The sequence below is a fragment of the Peromyscus maniculatus genome, chromosome 15 (assembly GCF_049852395.1).
Source record: "Peromyscus maniculatus bairdii isolate BWxNUB_F1_BW_parent chromosome 15, HU_Pman_BW_mat_3.1, whole genome shotgun sequence".
NCBI lineage: Eukaryota > Metazoa > Chordata > Mammalia > Rodentia > Cricetidae > Peromyscus > Peromyscus maniculatus.
Genome location: NC_134866.1, coordinates 42,450,861 through 42,469,325, shown reverse-complemented (window position 1 = coordinate 42,469,325; position 18,465 = coordinate 42,450,861). Strand labels below are relative to the sequence as shown.

Genomic DNA, 18,465 nt, shown 5'->3' with positions numbered 1-18,465 from the left:
CTAAGGAACTAAACATGCAATTAAGATGGTCTTATAAGATGGTCTTATGGTCACTGAGTAGCCCGATCAAAGCTGGAGAAACCGTGCGTTCTTCGACTTGGGTGTACATTCTTGTTGAGATACAGGTTGAAGAAAGAGCTAGGAGCCAGAGAGGACGGGGATCGTAGTGAAAGTAGGGAATTATAACATTTGGCTCTTCCTTGTGGTAGCTTAAAATTGATTCGTTTGTTTTAATTTGGGGAAACAAGATCAGAAAAGCCTTGAAGGAAGTGAGATATTGGAAGCTCACCGGGGAGTCTGAACAACTGCCCTAAGTGGAAATGCTCTTGTTACAGCTACCTGCACCTGATGGGGTAGGGTTGGACCAAGGACGAATACATACTCCCACTCCTGGTTTAAGTACTGTGGACCTTGAGACAAATTTAGGAAGTAGTTTGCCTCCTGGGGGATGGAACAGGGTGAAGGTGAATATTTATGTATTTTTATAGACAAATCTGTTAGCTTAAATATTTCTTCTATATAGTAGAGAAATGACCCTATTGTTACTTATTTAAAATGATTAGGGAAAAAGGTATATAACCTATATGGTTCTCAAATACCCATATATGGAAAACGTGTTACTCATGATTACATTAATATTGGTAAAAATGTAGTTACTGTAAGTTTATAAAACATTGAAAAATGAAAAAATAATGCTAAATCTTGGGTGAAATTTAAATTTAAACCAGAAAACAACTTTTTAGACAGTTTGGGAAAAGAGAGTTTTTCATCATGAAATATGTTGACTTTAAGATACATTTTATTTTCATTTTGTCTCCTTTCCAACTTGATTGATGAATGGAATTGGGGTTACACACATGTGGACCTTAGCACAAAAAGGACTGTTGTCCTAGGTGATGCTGGGAAATATTTGCAAAAGTATTTTATTTGTAGTGAAGAACTTATTTAAGAATTATTTCATTATTTACTTATATTTTATTCTCGAAGTTTGCCAACAGAGTTGTGAATGTACAGAAGATCCTTGAATGTAAGCAGATTCAGCTGTTGGATTTTTTTGTTTGTTGAAGAACAATTTATTATTGTCCAATAAAAATGGCATAGCTGTTCCATATCGCCTGATTTCTTTTCAATTTTACTCAACAAATATGAGAGCTAATTCACACTAAAGGATAAGTTCTTCCTTGGAATTTTATGCTACAGAAGCGTTTCTCCTATCAACACAGGGGACAGAACCTTTCTGTCTTTGCTCATATCTTTGCTGTACTTAGACTATGACCCTCTTCAAATGTGGGTCCCTATATAAGTGTCCATTTTACGGAGTTTTATTTACTTCTTTTCTTCCTTCTTTTTTGCAAAACCTCTCTCTGTTTGTTTCTGTGTCTTTGTCTCTGTGTCTCTGTCTCTCTTTCTACTAAAAAACAACAAGAATCAGGCTTTGGTGTGTGAAGTTGGATGTAGACTGAAGGCTTGGAACAGTGGACTCTAGGTTGTGACATGGCCTCTCTTTCATCGTCTTTCAGATACCAAACTCAGCACATACCTTGTTTTGTTATTGTTTTTGTTTGTTTGCTTTTTTTTTTTTTTTTTTACTTTTTTGTTCCTTCTTTGAAGGTAGAAAAATTTCCACAAAACAGCCATTATTCCTGATTCCAAGTTCTGGAAGGAAATCCCAAATAAGTGTATCACTCGGCTGTTAACTTCCTGGAGGTTACAGATCTGCAAATGTCCACCCACCTCCATCTACTTCTCTCACTTTATCCGTCTGTTCCTGTTCTTACTAATAATCAACATTAGCATTTTATTTTCGTGTATATCCTAACATTTTTGAAAGCCGATGTACCTTTTAAAATGAGAACAACAGGGGACCATCCAGTGCCCCTGGAAAAAGAGAGAAACCTTCACACTGAAACTCGAGAGTACCACGCCCCAGAATGGTACACGTGACTCAGCTTTGTGGACAGGTTACAAAAGCATTTGAAGTGAATTGATACCACAGTGGGGAAAGAACATCTGCATATTTAAAAAATTCAGTTTTTTTTTAAGTAGTAGAAACTAGGTGTCAGTTAGATACAAAGTTATATTTAAAAAGGGTCTTTATAGTCTTACTAAGTTTAAACAAAAAACACCGAAAATCAAAGTTTTGTCAACCAAGTTTCATGATATTCACTTAGGGAGTAGAGGGCTCAAGTTACTTTTTGGCTTGAAGTCTAAGCCCCAGTGTTCTTTGAGGTGTAGACCGTGGAGCGGCCCTAGACTGGCCAGGCCAGGCCAACTTTGCTCCTGGGTTTGCGGTAACCTTCGATGTGACCCTAGAAAATCAAATCAAATGGGAGTGGATTTGTCAGCTGGGTGTGGTGGCTCATGCCTTTAATCCCGGCACTTGGGAGACAGAGGCAGTGGATCTCTGAGTGTTCAAGGCTAACCTGGGCTACAAAGTGAGTTCTAGAATAGCCAGGGCTACACAGAGAAACCCTGTCTCAAGAAACAAACAAACAAAACCAACAACAACAACAAGAGTGAACTTGTTGACTCTAACTTCAGCATGCTTTCTAAGGTCCCAGAGTCACGACCCTTATCACATATGCTAGAATTCATCTATCCGAAGTTGCTCTGTAGTCTTTTGGCTAATTCTGGATAGTGAGGGTCTCTAAAATATTTGTGTTCTCCATGGTCCTAATTGAATATGCTTTTGTTGCAGTTTTTAAGCACATAGCTTATAACTATATACACACTATAATATTACTATATTACATTTATTCAGACTAGAATTTTTTTTTAAAGGATGAGATTAGAAATATAAATAGGCCGGGCGGTGGTGGCGCACGCCTTTAATCCCAGCACTCGGGAGGCAGAGCCAGGCGGATCTCTGTGAGTTCGAGGCCAGCCTGGGCTACCAAGTGAGTTCCAGGAAAGGCGCAAAGCTACACAGAGAAACCCTGTCTCGTAAAACCAAAAAAAAAAAAAAAAAAAAAAAAAAAGAAATATAAATAGAAGTTCTGAGAATTTCTTGCTATATTCTGACAGGCCATTCTTAGATGCATGAGGGGAAAAAAGAAAATGCCATAGGTCAGTGGTTGGCATTAGAGAAAAATTAACCTGATAAAAAAAATTAGTGCTTCTGCAATGGATAGATGAATAAACAGATGGAGAGATGAATGATGTGGAGAGGTATCGACAGGCAGATGGACAAATGGAAGCCTGGAGGGATGGGTTAGGTGGAGGGGTGGCTGCGTAGGTAGATGGATGGTTGTGAGGATCATCCAACTGTCTGTTCCTACGAGCGCTGCAGCTTCTTAAGGGCCCCCCTTTCATCTGTTAGCACGGGGTCTCCTGACAGCTTTCCACACTACCAATGTGTGCAATGTGACCGCAAAACCAAGAAGCCTAAGAAACATCAGTAAATCGAACATGCGGGATTTCTGTGACAGCACAGATGAACATCCCCCTCACCCCCACCACCAACACCACACCGAGGGCATCACTAGGCAAGCAATCATTTTAGGACAGCTCTGATGGTAGCCTGACTCAACTGTCACTTCTTATAAGAGGCAGTTTGGAAGGGCTCCTCTGTGTCGACCCCGTTTTATTCTTCCTGTTAGATGGATTTTTAGATAGAGGTAGAGGATCCACAAATGCAGTGCAACAGCCCACAGCTACTTCCTTTTTAGTTATCCTATTTACCTAACACATCACTTAAGAAGGATGTGTGATATAGAGTAATGGATCTCAGATGCTAGCATCTCTAGAATCTTCTGGAGTCCTGAGTAGACCACGTGTTGCTGATTCAGTAGGTTTTGAGGTGGGGCCCAAGAATGTTCCATTTGAATCACTCCCAGGTAACTCAGGATTCTAGAAACCATACTTTGAGAATGACTGATACAGGGGCATTTAGATGCCTAGAAATAAAACAAGCTATAACTCAAACCAACCATGGTTAGTCTTACAAAGAACTGGTTGCTGTATTTTCTAAGCAGTTGGTATACCTCGTTTTTGTTTTGTTTTATTCTCAAGACAGGGTCTCAGTATGTAGTTCTGGCCACCCTGAAATGTGGGTCAAAATGACCTCAAACTCACAGAGATCCTCCTGCTTCTGCCTCCCTCACAGCTGGGCCTAAAGCTGTGAGCCACTGTACTTGGCAAGGTATACTTAATTTTAAAATATGTGTTATTTTAATTTTTTCTATTTAAAAAGGGAGTGAAAAATGTCTAAGTCATTTTAAACTCTGGGGACTGGATGTCATGCTGTGTGTCTGTAAGCAAGGAGGCTGAAATAAAAGGGTCTCAGACTTGAAGCACTGTCTCAAAAGTAAACAACAAAAGTCCTCGGGAACTTTGTAAGGTCAGGTAGGCGAACAGAAAAGGAGAATGGAGGTGGAAGACACGGAGACTCAGGAAGATAGACGATAATGTGGTCTTATGAAGACAAAGACGTTGAAGAAGAATGGCCAGTCATGTTATGTGTCATCCAGAGACACAGTTGAGCTGAAATGTCTCAGGTGTTCATGGAGGAGGGTAGATGGAAGCCGTTCTGAATGGTGTGAAAAACCACACACCCGATGAGCACTTTTTTCCAGAACGCTGTCTGGGAAGGTAAAGGCACTAAGCCTACACCAGGATGGAAATTTGACTTACTAATGTTTGTTGCTTTCTGTGTTACCGACGCAGTAACAGAGAGCGGACATTCCATGTGTAGGATTATTGATGAGCAACGATGATAAAGATAGATGCTGACTTCCGTGTGAGCTCTGGACAGCGTGCATGCAATCAGAGCGTGATGATTTCAGGGAGAGAATTCAGCCAGGTCTGCTGAAGGGCACTGCTGGTGAGCCAGTGTGGTGAGGCAGAACCATAACCATGGCAGTGGAAGGCTAAGTCAGGAGGGTCGTTATGAGCTTGAGGTCAGTGTGGGCTGCATGGTAAGCCTCTGTCTCAGTCAAGCAAGCAGGCAGAACTAAGAGGCCAAGAGTGAACTGTTGTTGTATATTCGTTTACAAAACTCATGTCACTACGCCATATCAAATTTGCATGCAAAAATATATGCATGGATCAGTCAAAAGACAAGCAACGTTTGTTTTATTCTTTGCATCTTTATGTATTTTCTTAAAAAAAATCTGGGAGGCAGTTTTCTTTAATTGGGAAAAAGAATAAAGTAATCTCTATTTTTGATTATTAAGAATATGATCCTTCAAGAATTTTGAAGTGTAGCCGGGTGGTGGTGGCGCACGCCTTTAATCCCAGCACTCGGGAGGCAGAGGCAGGCGGATCTCTGTGAGTTCGAGGCCAGCCTGAGCTACCAAGTGAGTCCCAGGAAAGGCACAAAGCTACACAGAGAAACCCTGTCTCGAAAAACCAAAAAAAAAAAAAAAAAAAAAAAGAATTTTGAAGTGTATTTTATCACGCACGCAATCGTGAAAACAGAGCTCCAATCCGAGTGGATGAAGATGTCTGTATACACGGTAGCTCTCTGCTGGAACAGATACTGTCTCAACAGAAGCAAGCTTGGGGACCCACAGAAAGCGCTTTTAAAGTGACAATCTGCCTTCTGCACCTAGGCTATCTGCTTCAAGCAGGTGGCTCAGGCCACCAGGGTTTTAAAAAACTATTTCCTGACACCTGTGGAGTTGGTAAATATTTCCTGTTTTTGTTGTGTCTAGAGAAAACAGGAATTAACAACTTGGAAGTGCTCCTCAAACACTCATTGTGGGTGACCTCTACACGAGCAGTTTTCAGTGTGAGACACTCACTTTCTTAAAATCTACCCTAATGATGTGTCTTAAGAGAAAAAAGCCCATTAGAATAATCAGACCATTGAACGGCGGAAGAGAGATTCTATAAGAGGGTAGTGGCACCTACCAACGTGTGGGGTCTAGCCAGAAACCCAGCTGTCAGCCTTCCTTACTGAGTGTGACTGACAAGTGAGCAAGCAGTGAGCATCCTGCCTGTGGCTCTGAGCTACCTGCATAGTTAGTTAGCATGTTTTAAAAAGATAATTACCTCCTCAAAGTTCTGCAGGGGGACAAGAGGCCTGGAAGTTTTGCATCAGAGTGAGTCAGGGTGAATCCACTGTGTTACTTGGTAGCTACTGACCTCAGGTTAGCTGTTCAGCCTGCATTCTCCTCCGTGTCCTCTGTGTAGTGTGGGCAATGGCTTACAGCAATGTTGCAATTATATATATATATATATATATATATATATATATATATATATATATATATCCCATTGACTCCCATCACTGCGCCTGCCCAATAGTTGATGAGCATTTGTGTTATTATCAAAGCCAATCTCATTATTTCTTTAAAGTTCAATTTATTCATTGTTGCAAGACTGGAAACATTTAAAGTATCTCACATGCTCCTTTTACAATGAATAGAAAACCAACTTCAGGACAAAATTAAAGCCATCCATTAAAGGTTAATAGCGCTGAGTAGAAACTCAGTTAACATCATTAAACACTCTCACAGTCCTACAAAGAAGTGACTATTTTTAAAGACAAATAACAGTGTTTTATTTAGAGCGCCAAACAATTATTAGCATATGACTCTGAAAACAGAACCAAAATAAGGCACAATGCTTCAAGGGGATGCGAGGGAGCCCTGCAGATGTGGCACAGGTCCCTGCGTGTTATTTTTAGTGTTCTATTCCTGCCTTTTATTTCAGGACTTGGCTCGCTTCCTTTGTGGCTTCCCCTTAGTTTATTCAGAGGGTTCTTCCTCATAGAGCGCATGTTGAGCTCCGTGTAGAAAAGTTCCAGCTCCTAAAGGAAATGGAGGAATGCTGGCCAGTTCAGGAACTCTTGGCAACGGTGAAATTCTTGGTTTGGAAATAACACAGGAACTCCCTCACCTTGGTTTACTTTCTAGTTATTTAATGCACCAGAGCCGGCGTGTGAATCTGATATTAGCGATAAGTGAACCCCGAAAGCCACTTTCTGGCTTCTTTTTCCTGGCTACCGGGAGGGATTTGAAAAGGAGCCCTGTTTTCAGTCGCTTTCTATAAACCCAGTGGCGATTTTAAAAATGAGAGTCCAGTGAGCCTGAAGCCATTTATTTCTTTACCTGTGAGTCAGGTGACCTCAGCGAAGGTGCAGTCACTGTGCACAGAGAGATGGTGTAATCAGTGTTGGTCCCTATCCCTACAGAGGTACTGAGGAGGTGGGACAAACCATATGGAAACGCGAGAGAACGCAATATCATGTCTAGTTGTTTATTAGGGTTCTTTGGTTGCAAGTAAAAAAAGAAGGAAGAGGAGGGAGAAAGAAAGAAGGAAAGAAAGGAAGAAGGAAGGAAGAAAGGAAAGAAAAGAAGGAAAGAAAGAAAAAAGAGAACAGAAGGGGAGGAAGAAAGGAAGGAAGAAAGAAAGAGAGAGAAAGAAAGAAAGAAAGGAAGGAAGGAAGGAAGAAAGGAAGGAAGAAAGGAAGAAAGGAAGAAAAAGAAAGGGAAAGCACTGACTTCTACCAACTTCAACAAAACCGTAATTTATTGGTAAGGTGTGGGATGCCTCACCAAATGGAAAAGTCCACCTGTTGAAGAATCTGACTTGGAAAATCAGGGTTTCAGGGAAGGTGAGGGCAGAGGGTGCCCACCCTCACTGGGCGCTGCCAGCCAGTGTTCCCCACTAGTCTGTGTCCCCAGCCTTTCCGATACTCCTTGGGAAGGTAGCTTCAGGTGGCCCATCTTAGCGAACAGCTTAACTGTGACAAATGTTCTTCCTTATAGGTAAATTCCAGTGTGGGATGTGCGCAAAGCCATTGAGAGTCCTGTCTGCCAATTAAAAAAGAGGCATTGGAGAAAGGCTGAATTAGGATGGGTTAACAACATCTTCCCTAAGGAGAATGTCAGTGAGTGGAATAGGGGACCTAGGGTGTGTCGCTCAGTAGTGCTAACTCTGAAATTCAAAATTCAGGACAAGTGTGAATTTTTAGGCTTGCCTTCACGACATTTTCCTACTCGGTCGTGAAAACAGATGGGGAGAGTGAGACCAGAAGTTTTCCCCGAGTACATACTCAGCTGCCTCCCTCGGTGCTCTGTGTGTTTTTAACCGAGGAGAGAAAATGTGCAGGCAGAAGCCTATTTCCTGGGGAAGAACCAGGGTCAGGGCATCAGGCATCTTCCTTGACCATGTTGTTTACCGGCCGAGGCTCTGGAATGCCAAAGCTGTGGGACTTTCTTCTTGCGGAAGCTTTTATTTGTGGCCTTTGAATGACACACCTTCAGTGTGATGAAGGGAACTCCGCTCGCTATGCTGTGGGAAAAGTTTTCCCCTTGATGACTCGAAAACACGGGCTTGTTATTCTGAAAAAGCAGAGCACATCCTCATTCCACACAAACAATGTGACCCAGCGCTGGAGTCCAGCCAAGGTTTTCTATGAATAGAACACAGCAGAGAGCCTTCGACTCTGCCCGTTTGCAAGGCGATCCTGGAAGCCATATCCCGGGAAAAGAGACCGCGTACCCGCCCTTAGGAGGTGAGGATGGAGCAGATTCTCTGCGATCCTCCAGCACACTACTGGCCAGACTCCTTGCTTAGCATAGCAAGAGAGCCACCGTGTCAGGGATGATGTTGGCACCTGTCGTCAGAGATCCATCAGACTTTCAGCTGTTCTTGCAGGAGATGGGTTTCTAGGGAAGAAAAGAAGGCTGGTGTCCCCCTTCTTCCCAGGAGAGGCTTCTGTGATCAAAGGATTCCTGAGACCATGAATAGTACCGACTCCTACGTAGGTTAATGCTCTTTCCTATGTATACACCTGATAGTATTTAATTTATAATTTTTTTTTTCCGAGACAGGGTTTTTCTGTGTAGCTTTGGAGTCTGTCCTGGAACTCACTCTGTAGCCCAGGCTAGCCTCGAACTCACAGAGATCTGCCTGCCTCTGCCTCCCCAATGCTGGGATTAAAGGCATGTGCCACCACTGCCCAGCATTATGCATACTAAGAGAATAGCAATAACTAATAATTAGTAAAATAGAATGATTGTAACAATAGAATGCAACAAAGTATTGCAATGCCAAGCTCCTGCACTTTGGGACCATTGCTAAGTAAAATAAAGGTTGTTTAAATATAAAGCTTGGTGACACTATGACAGACAGTTCAGCTACCGAGTGATTAATGGGCAGGTAGCACACAGCATGGATATGCAGAGCAAGAGATGATTTACATCCTGAGCAGGATGGGTTGGGGTGGTTTTAAGTTTGGTCACAGGGCTTAGAACAACACACCCTTTAAAACTTATGAAGTGTTTGTTTCTGGAATTTTCCACTTCGTATTTTCAGGTCATGCATGTCTGTAAGTTACTGAAAGAATGGACAACAAAAATATAGATAAGGAAGGGTGACTATACACAGAAACAAGAAGGTCTCTGGTTTGGGCAGCACTGTGTCTTGTGGACATGATGCTTTTGAGTTGATCGTTTGCAAAAACAGAGACCCACCTGAAAATACAGAGGTTACAAATGGATGGATATCGAGGTATTATAAAGACACAGAAAGCTGAGGAGATGTGGCTGGCCCTGAGGGAACTAAGGAGGTGAACATTCTTTTCTCCCTTTCTGCAGCCCAGAGACCCTGTTACCTTCCTTATATCCAGTTCCCCTTCTTGGCTCTCTATGTTCTGCTTAACAAATAACAGTAACAATAATAGGGCTTGGATTATAGCTCAGTGGTAGATTGTTTCCCTAGAATACAAGAGGCCTTGGGTTCTCAAGCCCCAGCCCCACAGAAATTAAAATAATAGTAATAAATAATTACATACTACTGATTATATATTACATAATTAATAATTATACATTACTCATTATATACTACTCACAGTAGTAGCTAATGATATTGCGTGTTTGATCTGCACATGCTCTAAGTGCTTTCCATGTATTCGTTTGTTCATTCTCAGAACTTATCAAGGCGGGTGCTGTTTTTATACCCATTTTTAGATGGGTATACTGATGCATGTGGGTAGAATAGCCTGCCTATGACTGAGCATTGTGTGGCAGAGACAAGTCTCAAACCCTCACAGTTTGCCTAGCCCTCTTCCCTTTGACTTACCCAGGTATTGCCTCATTCCAAAAGTCATTTCCTTCTGAACCTGCAGAACTTTTTGAAAATTTCAGACTTCTGGCAGGAGTCCATTGGCTGTTTAATGAATAAATGGCTTCTGGAGTTTAACATTTTGAGAGAAAAACCTCTGCTTGGTCACAGGAACAAATGTATCTTTTGTAAAAGAAGTCAAATGCCTCAGTCTTTTCTGTGTATTGGGCTGATTTGACTTACACATTTTCAGCTTATGACAGCATGAAAGTAGCACTCATTCAGTAGAAACCATCCTTTGAGTTTCAATTTTGAATGCTTTTTTTTGTTTGGTTGGTTTTTTTTTTCTTTCAGTCTAACAAAAATGATAATCTCTTGTGATGTGGGCGTGAGCTGCACTTTCTTATCAGCCTGATGATCATGGAGAAAAATGATGGACACTTTACAGTATACTGTGTTGCTAGGCTACGATATTTGGCAAGTGAGATACAATAAATTCATTCTCGGGGCTGGAGAAATGGCTCAGAGGTTAAGAGCACTGACTGCTCTTCCAGAGGTCCTGAGTTCAATTCCCAGCAACCACATGGTGGCTCATCTGTAATGAGATCTGGCACCCTCTTCTGTATGCATAATAAATAAATAAACCTTAAAAAATATTTAAAAAAAAATTCATTCTCAGTTTAATGATACTCTCCATTTAGGACGGATTTCCTTGAGATGCAATGTCACTCAAAGGAGAGGAGCATCTGGATTGGCTCCCATATAACAGAGGTGGGTCCCGCTGGCCTCAGTATGGCTGAGTCCAGATGCTACAATACTTTGTTAGGATTTCTTCCATTCACTCCCTAGGACTAGGTGAATCAGGGGTGGCATCGAATAACCACAGAACTCCTCTGACCACTGCAGAAGAAATGTCCTGGGATGTGCTGTGACTGGGGAGTCTCAGTGCCTGGCTGGGGTGGGGAGTGGGGATGAACTTTCCACAGAAAGAGCATATGGAGATGGAATGCAGAGCTGTACGGACAGAGAATGCAGATCCTAATATCAGGAGCCTGTCCAGATCCACTGTCCCCAGCCCAAGGGAGCACACAGTGCACACAGCACTGATGAGTTTCGGATGTCACAGCACCATCCAGAAGGAAAGTCTCCGATGAGAGAGTCTGGGTGCACAAATGTACAGAGACACACCTGCCATGGTCATGGTCACATAGACAAGTCCTAGGAGGACACCTGACCTTGACAAGAAGACAATGCTTAGGAAGCAAGAGACATGCCTCTGCTCTGCATGACTAGCCAGTGGTATGAACTGGGCAACTTGGTCCATCTCCTCAGGCCTTGTTTCCTCTTTCGCGACTGAGTGGGAAGGCTAACCCGCCTTTAAGGCGCAGCCTAATATTCTATTGGTTTATCTTGCAGGTCTTAAGTTATGTTTCATCCCTCTGAACTGTAGGGATTATATCATGAATGTGATTGACAGTGGGGGGCCTGAGTCCAGGGGGGATGCTGACGTCAAGGGGTAAATTCATGGCTTCCTACAAAACTCAATGACATGTAGGTAATACTGGGGCAAGAGAAAAGCCATTTGATCCTTCTATTAAAGCTCTTGCTGACACCGTAGCTGAAACCCTCGCATGGTTATGTTTTCAGTGTTTTTGTGTCAGAGTTCCCAGTCACCTCCCACTAAACGTGTCCACTTCTCTCTCCCGCCACCGCCATGCTTGTCCACCTCTCTCACTTGCCCACTGGTTTACGGCATGTCCATTCTCTAGACAGTGACCCCCTCAACTCTTACCATTTGCCAAAGTAACTCTTGCTCTTCTGATTTTAATTCATTTGGTAAGGAGACATCTACTCTCCTTTCTGGCTTGGTGACATTCCTCTCTGATATATTTTCTGTGTAGCCTCTCTGCAGGCATCTAAGGAGAGCCACAATTATTTACCAGCTGCTTAGACACTGGGATTCTAGTGAGACTCTATGCTCTGGACAAACAGAAACCACATCTGCTTCTCTCTGGGCCAAGTGTTTCGTCTGGTGACAAGAGGGACTCTGTATTTTAGTTTCCAGGTGACTTAAACCTGAGGGTAAATGTACATGGGAAAATTTCCTTTTCATGGTTGTCTTCTGAAGTTAATGATTTGGTCTGTGATTGGTTAAGAGCAGTGAAAGATGAAAGAAGAAGGTTCTAGAACTTGCTCTCTTCCATTTGGTCAAGAGGCATAGATGCAATCAGATTACTTTTTTGAGATTTCCTCACTTAATATAAAGCATTAACTTAGACCATCGGGTAAGATCCAGGACTCTCTTGAGAGACACTATGTTTGACCCTCATTTTGCAAAATCTGAAGTCCTATCTCTCCCAGGGAAGAGGACCTTTACAACACCAGGGAGTGGGTGAGTGTGTGCTAGCCAGTATTCAGTAAGGAGACAGGAGGGGGGATGGAGAGACGAGACAAAGAGACACGGAGAGGTATTTTGCTAATAGGAGACTGGATGGGCAGGGCAGAACGTTCTCATCCACCCATCTTTGTGCCAAGTAGGGCCTCAGCCTTTCAGCCTTCATGATTGGGACAGACGATGATGCCATCTGAAGAGCAGACACGGAAGCAGGCGATGACTGTGACATGCGCATGCGCACTTGCTTCATTTTCCTTCCGTCCACGGACTCTTAGAGGACGTTGGGCAGGCTGCAGATTTCCTGTGGTGGAGGGTAAATCCAGCAGCATGTTTTCTTCAGAGAAGAGATCCCTTCCTTGGAGCGCAGTGGTCAGGCAAGCTTTGTGCCTACGCTTCTGAACTTGCACACCTTTTCATGTCTCCACTAACCTTCATGCCTTGGTTCTGTCACTTAGAGTTTGCCCTTCTGTACTTGAGGTTTCTAGGACTAAAAGGTTTTCCCAGGCTGCGGGCTTACCCTTGGGTGGTAGATTAGACTGTGTGACCTGCCGAGTTCATGATACACAAAATTCTGCTTTTTTCAGACTCTCTCACCTTCTTCTTACCCTCAGGCTCTCTTACCTGATTCTCAGGCTCCCATGTAGTCTGGTGCCATGGCCTAGAGATTCACCCTCTGAGACAGGGGCATGTGCAGGCCAGGCCTGTTGGAGTAGAAAGCATGGGGGGTGGATATAATGTGTACATGATTATATGTGATTGTGTGTGTGTGGTGTGTGTGGTAAACAGGAACACATGGGTGGGAGGGTTGAGACTTTTTTTTAAATTTTTTAAAATATTTATTTATTTATTGTGTATATAATGTTCTGCTTTCGTGTATGCCTGCAGGCCAGAAGAGGGAACCAGATCTCATTATAGATGGTTGTGAGCCACCATGTGGTTGCTGGGAATTGAACTCAGGACCTTTGGAAGAACAGCCAGTGCTCTTAACTGCTGAGCCATCTCTCCAGCCCGAGGGTTGAGACTTAAGGAGGTTGTCGCTCAAGGTTCTGAGAGGCAGCCATTCACAAGCCTTGCGGCCCCTGGTGGGCAGGGAGACAGCTGCCCTGGGAGAGCTCCAACTGCAGAAAGAAGAACTCATGGACAAGTGCATGGTCCTGGAAGAGTAGCTTCGGAAGCAGGAAGGTGAATACAAGAACTACATCCACAACCCAGAGAGGTAGGTGCCAGACAAGGGCCGCTGGGCAGGGACTGACCCCAGAGCTATTTCTCTGCATCAGGTATGGGGTCTGAACTCAGAGGACTTGCCTCTCAGTGGCCAGGAAGGGTTCTTTTGTTTCCTTTTTAGTCAGGATCCTCTGTCCAAGCCTAATATTCATGCCTTCCATGCTTCCCTCACCTGAGTTTGTGTTTTATTTTTATGGGACTGGCGCCATTTTGGGACCCAGTTTAGCCCTCCGCCATTCCAAACTCAGCAAAGGAGTGGAACCCTTTCTCTCCACCCAAATGCTCTAGTTACACTTGGGTTCTGAGGTACTTATTATTGCCAACTTGGCTAGATTGAGAATCACGCCTTTGGGAATGTCTCTGAGAGATTTTGGAGTTAATGAAGTAGGAAGACCTGCCCAAAATGTGGGCAGTACCGTTCCACGGCTGGACCCCCCAGACTCAATAAAAATGAGAAATCTAGCTGAGCACCAGTGATCATCGCTGTTTCCTGACTGTGGGTGTCAGGTGACCACTGCCCCAAGCTCCTGCTGCCATGGTTTTCTCTCCTTGATGAACTATCCCCTTAACCTGTTAGCTGAAATAGATTCCTCTTTCTTGAAGTCACTTTTGCTAAGTATTTTATCACAACAACAAGAAAAATAACCAACACATGGTCTCCCTACTTCTGACCAGAAAATTGAGAAATCCCATCTCCCCTAGACTCTTTCCTGCCCAATGGACTTGGGATTTGGCTTTCATTTTTCTTTGGTTTCCAAGACTTGCAATATGATTTATTTATTTTGAGTTTGCAAGTCGAGTTCCTTCTCACTCACTTGTGGCTTCGCCGGGTGCTGCCTCTGTTGTGGGCCCTGGTATGGGCTCAATATTGAGCAAGTTTGTACTGAAGCTGTTCCGTGCTTGGCAGGGTGTTGAAACATCTCAGCCACAGTCGTGGGAGGCAAGGAGCATGCTGCTGTGGGAAACATTGACAGGCCATGCTGGAGAGCCATCAGAAGTCGAGAATTACGGATATAGTCACACAGTGCTGCCCTGAAAGCCCCCATATTCTGTGAAGAGGACTGACATGCTTGCTGGATGGACTGCTGGACCACGTCTACTGAAGACAATCTTTCTGCAGGGCTGCGTGCATGAAAACATCAAAGTCTAAAGAAAGACCTGGCCCTTGTCCCAGTTTGGAAAGCTCTGGATGGTTCTCCCAGTTTTGGAACTTCCAGCAGGTTCCCCCGAGGCACTGTGGAGAGAGAGCCAAGAGTCAGCATCTCCATCATTCTTCTCCTTCCCTTCCAAATGTGGTGCCATGAGAGGACTGCCTAGTAGCAAATCACCTGCATGTCAATTTCCATTTCAAAGTAGGTGTGTTAGGCAGCGTTCCAGGACTGTGACAAAATATCTGAGACTGTCAACTTAAAGAGAGGAAAATCAACTTAAAGACGACCAACTTAAAGGTGTGTTTTGTTTGTCTGGTGTGTGCGCATGTGTGTATGTGTGTGTTTTCTCCATGATTTCCCTCCCTGGCCTCTTGGTCCTTGGTTTAGGTCTGTGATGGTCTGGTACATCATGTCAGAGCCACATAATGGAGGAAGCCTGTGTTTCTCAAGAGAGAGGAGGCTGAGGTCTTAGTATCCCCTTCAAGGGCATACTCCTAGTGACCTGACTTCCTTCTTTTAGTAGCCCCACTTCTTAGAGATTTCACAACCATCTGGGAACCCAATTTTTGGTTTGGGATCAAACCAAAGATGGGCTTTTGTGGGTTATTCGAGATCCAAACTGTAGTAGTTTACATCTCAGGGCATGAAGGTTGTGACAATCACCCAGCCTGGAGGGCTAATGGGGGTTCAGGGTTCTCTGCAGAGAGCACACTCCCCAATGGAGCTGCATGTGCGGCCCTTTCCTGATCCTTTGCCTGGAACTGGTTCCTTCTTTTTGCAGCTTACCCTTCTGCCTCCAGGGGGTGCCTTTATGCTGTCCTTCGGCTGGGGGAACCACCATGGTATTTTATTTGTCTAGTGGTTGGGTTGTTCTTGTGCAATGATCATTAAAAGCCTCCAGAAAGTGTCCTTTGCCAACCCAAGCTCCAGGTCTCCAGGGAGCAGGCCTCCTACTTAAGTTTGGAGTAATGATAAAAGAGATAAAAATATTTCTGGGGGAAAAAAATCAAGGCGGAAGTGAAATAGAGTATCTTGAATTTGAGGGTGAAAAATAAACTAAAAGGAAATTCCATAGGTAGTCAGTCATGAGAGTGCAAGTCCTGTTTTTGTTTTCTTTCTTTTTCTTTCTTTCTTTCTTTCTTTCTTTCTTTCTTTCTTTCTTTCTTTCTTTCTTTCTTTCTTTTTTTTTAATCAGTCTGAAGAGAAAAAGAGGAGAAATGGAAATAACTTTTCACATTTATAGGTAGTACCTCAGATGAGGGGAAGATGGCTGAGAAATCCATTGCTGTTTGCTATTCAGGTACAACCAAAATATGTTTTTCAGGGTCATACCTCTCCTAACTATTGCAATAGCTCACCACTATACCCATGGGCTTTGGGTAAACAATAGACAGGAACCAGAGAAAAGACACCACAATTCCATCAAGACTAAAGTAACTCTAGATGGAATATCCAAAATGGCCAAGTGGCAAAATGGAAAAGTTCTCTGTAAAGAGGGTTTTAAGATGGTGGAACTGGTTTCAGGATTACCTTGAATTGTTGCTTCTATGTTCCCATATCAAGCAGAATGCAAGCTTAAAGACGGGGAGGTCATTGTGTGTACCCCTGATGAATTTGGTCTGTGTTTCACACGTGTTAGGAGAGACATAAGTATGTAGTTGTGAATTGTAGACAAATTTCTAAATGGTCTTATTAAAATAAAAGACACGGAGCCAGAACTTGGGTTAAAACCTTAGAGAGATCAGAGAAAGTCACCAGCCAACCTTACCTCACCAACTCTGCAGCTTCCAAATGTGAGTTATTTTCTGTCTACCCATGCCTTTATTGCCTTGCTGTTCTGCCCTCTCATTGGCTCTCTTAGCCCAGCTACTTCACTTCCTCTTCCTACACAGCTCTGTCACTGCCTGTCTGTACAGACCTCCCAGTCCTCTGTGGTTGGTACTGGGATTAAAGGCATGTGTCACCACGCTTGGCTCTGTTCCCTAATGTGGCCTTGAACACACAGAGATCCTGCCTGGTAAGGGATCAAGGGCATGTGCTGCCTGACTTCTTGTTTACTAAAAATGGCTGGCCTTTTCCCCTGATCTCCAGGCAAGCTTTATTTATTAACATACAAATAAAATATCACCACATTTCACCACAAATAAAATATCACCGAAGTGAATGAATGACTGAATTAACGATCCTTGTTTTGACCTGTCAGCTCTGCTCGTCTTCACAAGCTGTGTGCCAACTGACTGATTGATTCACTATACTTATTGACAGCTGTTGTGAACCAAACAAAGATGGCAAAGGAGGAAACTGACAGTTCCTAAGACAGAAAGCGATGCAGAGAGGAAAAATAGGATGGGAATAGGTCTGAACGGTGGTGGGTGCAAGTCTACCAGGGACTCAGGGAAGAGAATCAAAAAGGATGAACTGAGATTTGAAGGGGTCTGATCAGGAATAATGTGTTCCAAGGAAGAGGCAATGGGAACAAGAACAGAAGCATGGAAATTTGGAAGATCAGGCCACAGGAGGGGTTTTAAGTGATTATACATGACTAGTAAATCCAGGAGGTAGAAAGATTTAGCATGAAACTGTAGAAGGAGGCCTGAGATGGACTGTGCCATGAAGGCTGATGCCTTTTTTCTGCAGCAAACAGTAAATGCTAAAGATGACATGGTGCTGATGGTGCTCTGTATAAGGGATGAAAAACAGAAAGAAACAAGAAGACTATTTCTGAAGACTATCTCTGTGATGACTAGTTCTGAAGACTATCGTTGTGATGACTAGTTCTGAAGACTATCGCTGTGACTTTCATTTTTTAAGAAAACCTATTTTAAAAGTGCTTATGTGGAACAGTCAACAAGAATTTAGTGAGCGATTGTACATGGGTCAAAAGAAGGGTGAAAACTGAGGGTGGGTTTGAACTTTAAATTTGGATGCCAGGAAGGTGTTTATGAAATGAAATAATAGACTTTCTGCTTAAGACACACTAAGTACCCATGGACCATGTAGATGGAGATGTTTAGAAGTAAAGCGTAACGGTCACAAAACAAATTCAGATTGGAGACTGACCAGAAAAATCAATGCCTGAAACTGAATAATTTTATTTCCCTTTGTTTTTCTGGATGAAAACATTGCTAGTTTAATTCACATTCTTTGTGGTCTACCTAGAAGTTATCTCCCCCTTATCATTTGCTAGGATGCTCCAACTTTGCCTGAACGTGGATGCCCAAGGAAGATGACACTAACTACAGTCCTGATGAATGCATCTGTATCACTCATGATCATTCAGTCCTGTTTGCCTCGGTTGATCTGAAAAGGACAAATGACCCAAGTCTACCAAATGAATCACAAGGGCTATTTACTAGATGTATGGTGACAAGAAACCCTCTGAAGGGCTAGGAAGACAAGCTGCATTTTCCCATCAGATATAGGGATGCCTGGGAGGCAGAGAAGCCATCTTGTCCTGCAAGAGGACAAGGACAAAACACAGAGAGGTAAGCAGAGCCCCCAGACTCTGTAATTGTAACTGTAAACAATTATAAAAAAAAAAAGGCGGGGAGGAGGCAAGGCTGGCCAACGCTCACAGAGATGCCACCCACCTCTGCCTGAGGCATGCTGGGATTAAAGGTGTGTTCTACCACTTCTGGCTTAGAATGTCTTTTAAAAATCTCTGCAGAAATGTGAAGTAAG

At 43.2% G+C, this 18,465-nt stretch overlaps 1 long non-coding RNA gene across 2 annotated transcripts; it reads left to right on the top strand.

Annotated features, from left to right (window-relative positions):
- Window positions 1–12,682: 12,682 nt before the first annotated feature.
- LOC121822754 (uncharacterized) lies at window positions 12,683–18,265 on the top strand. 2 transcript variants are annotated; one of them, XR_013044745.1, is made up of 3 exons: window positions 12,683–13,625; window positions 14,541–15,081; window positions 17,972–18,265. It is a non-coding gene; the product is annotated as an uncharacterized LOC121822754 (long non-coding RNA). The 2 variants fall into 2 exon arrangements; XR_006063967.2 differs by lacking the exon at window positions 17,972–18,265 and adding an exon at window positions 16,028–16,620 and having other exon boundaries at window positions 12,692–13,625.
- Window positions 18,266–18,465: the final 200 nt, after the last annotated feature.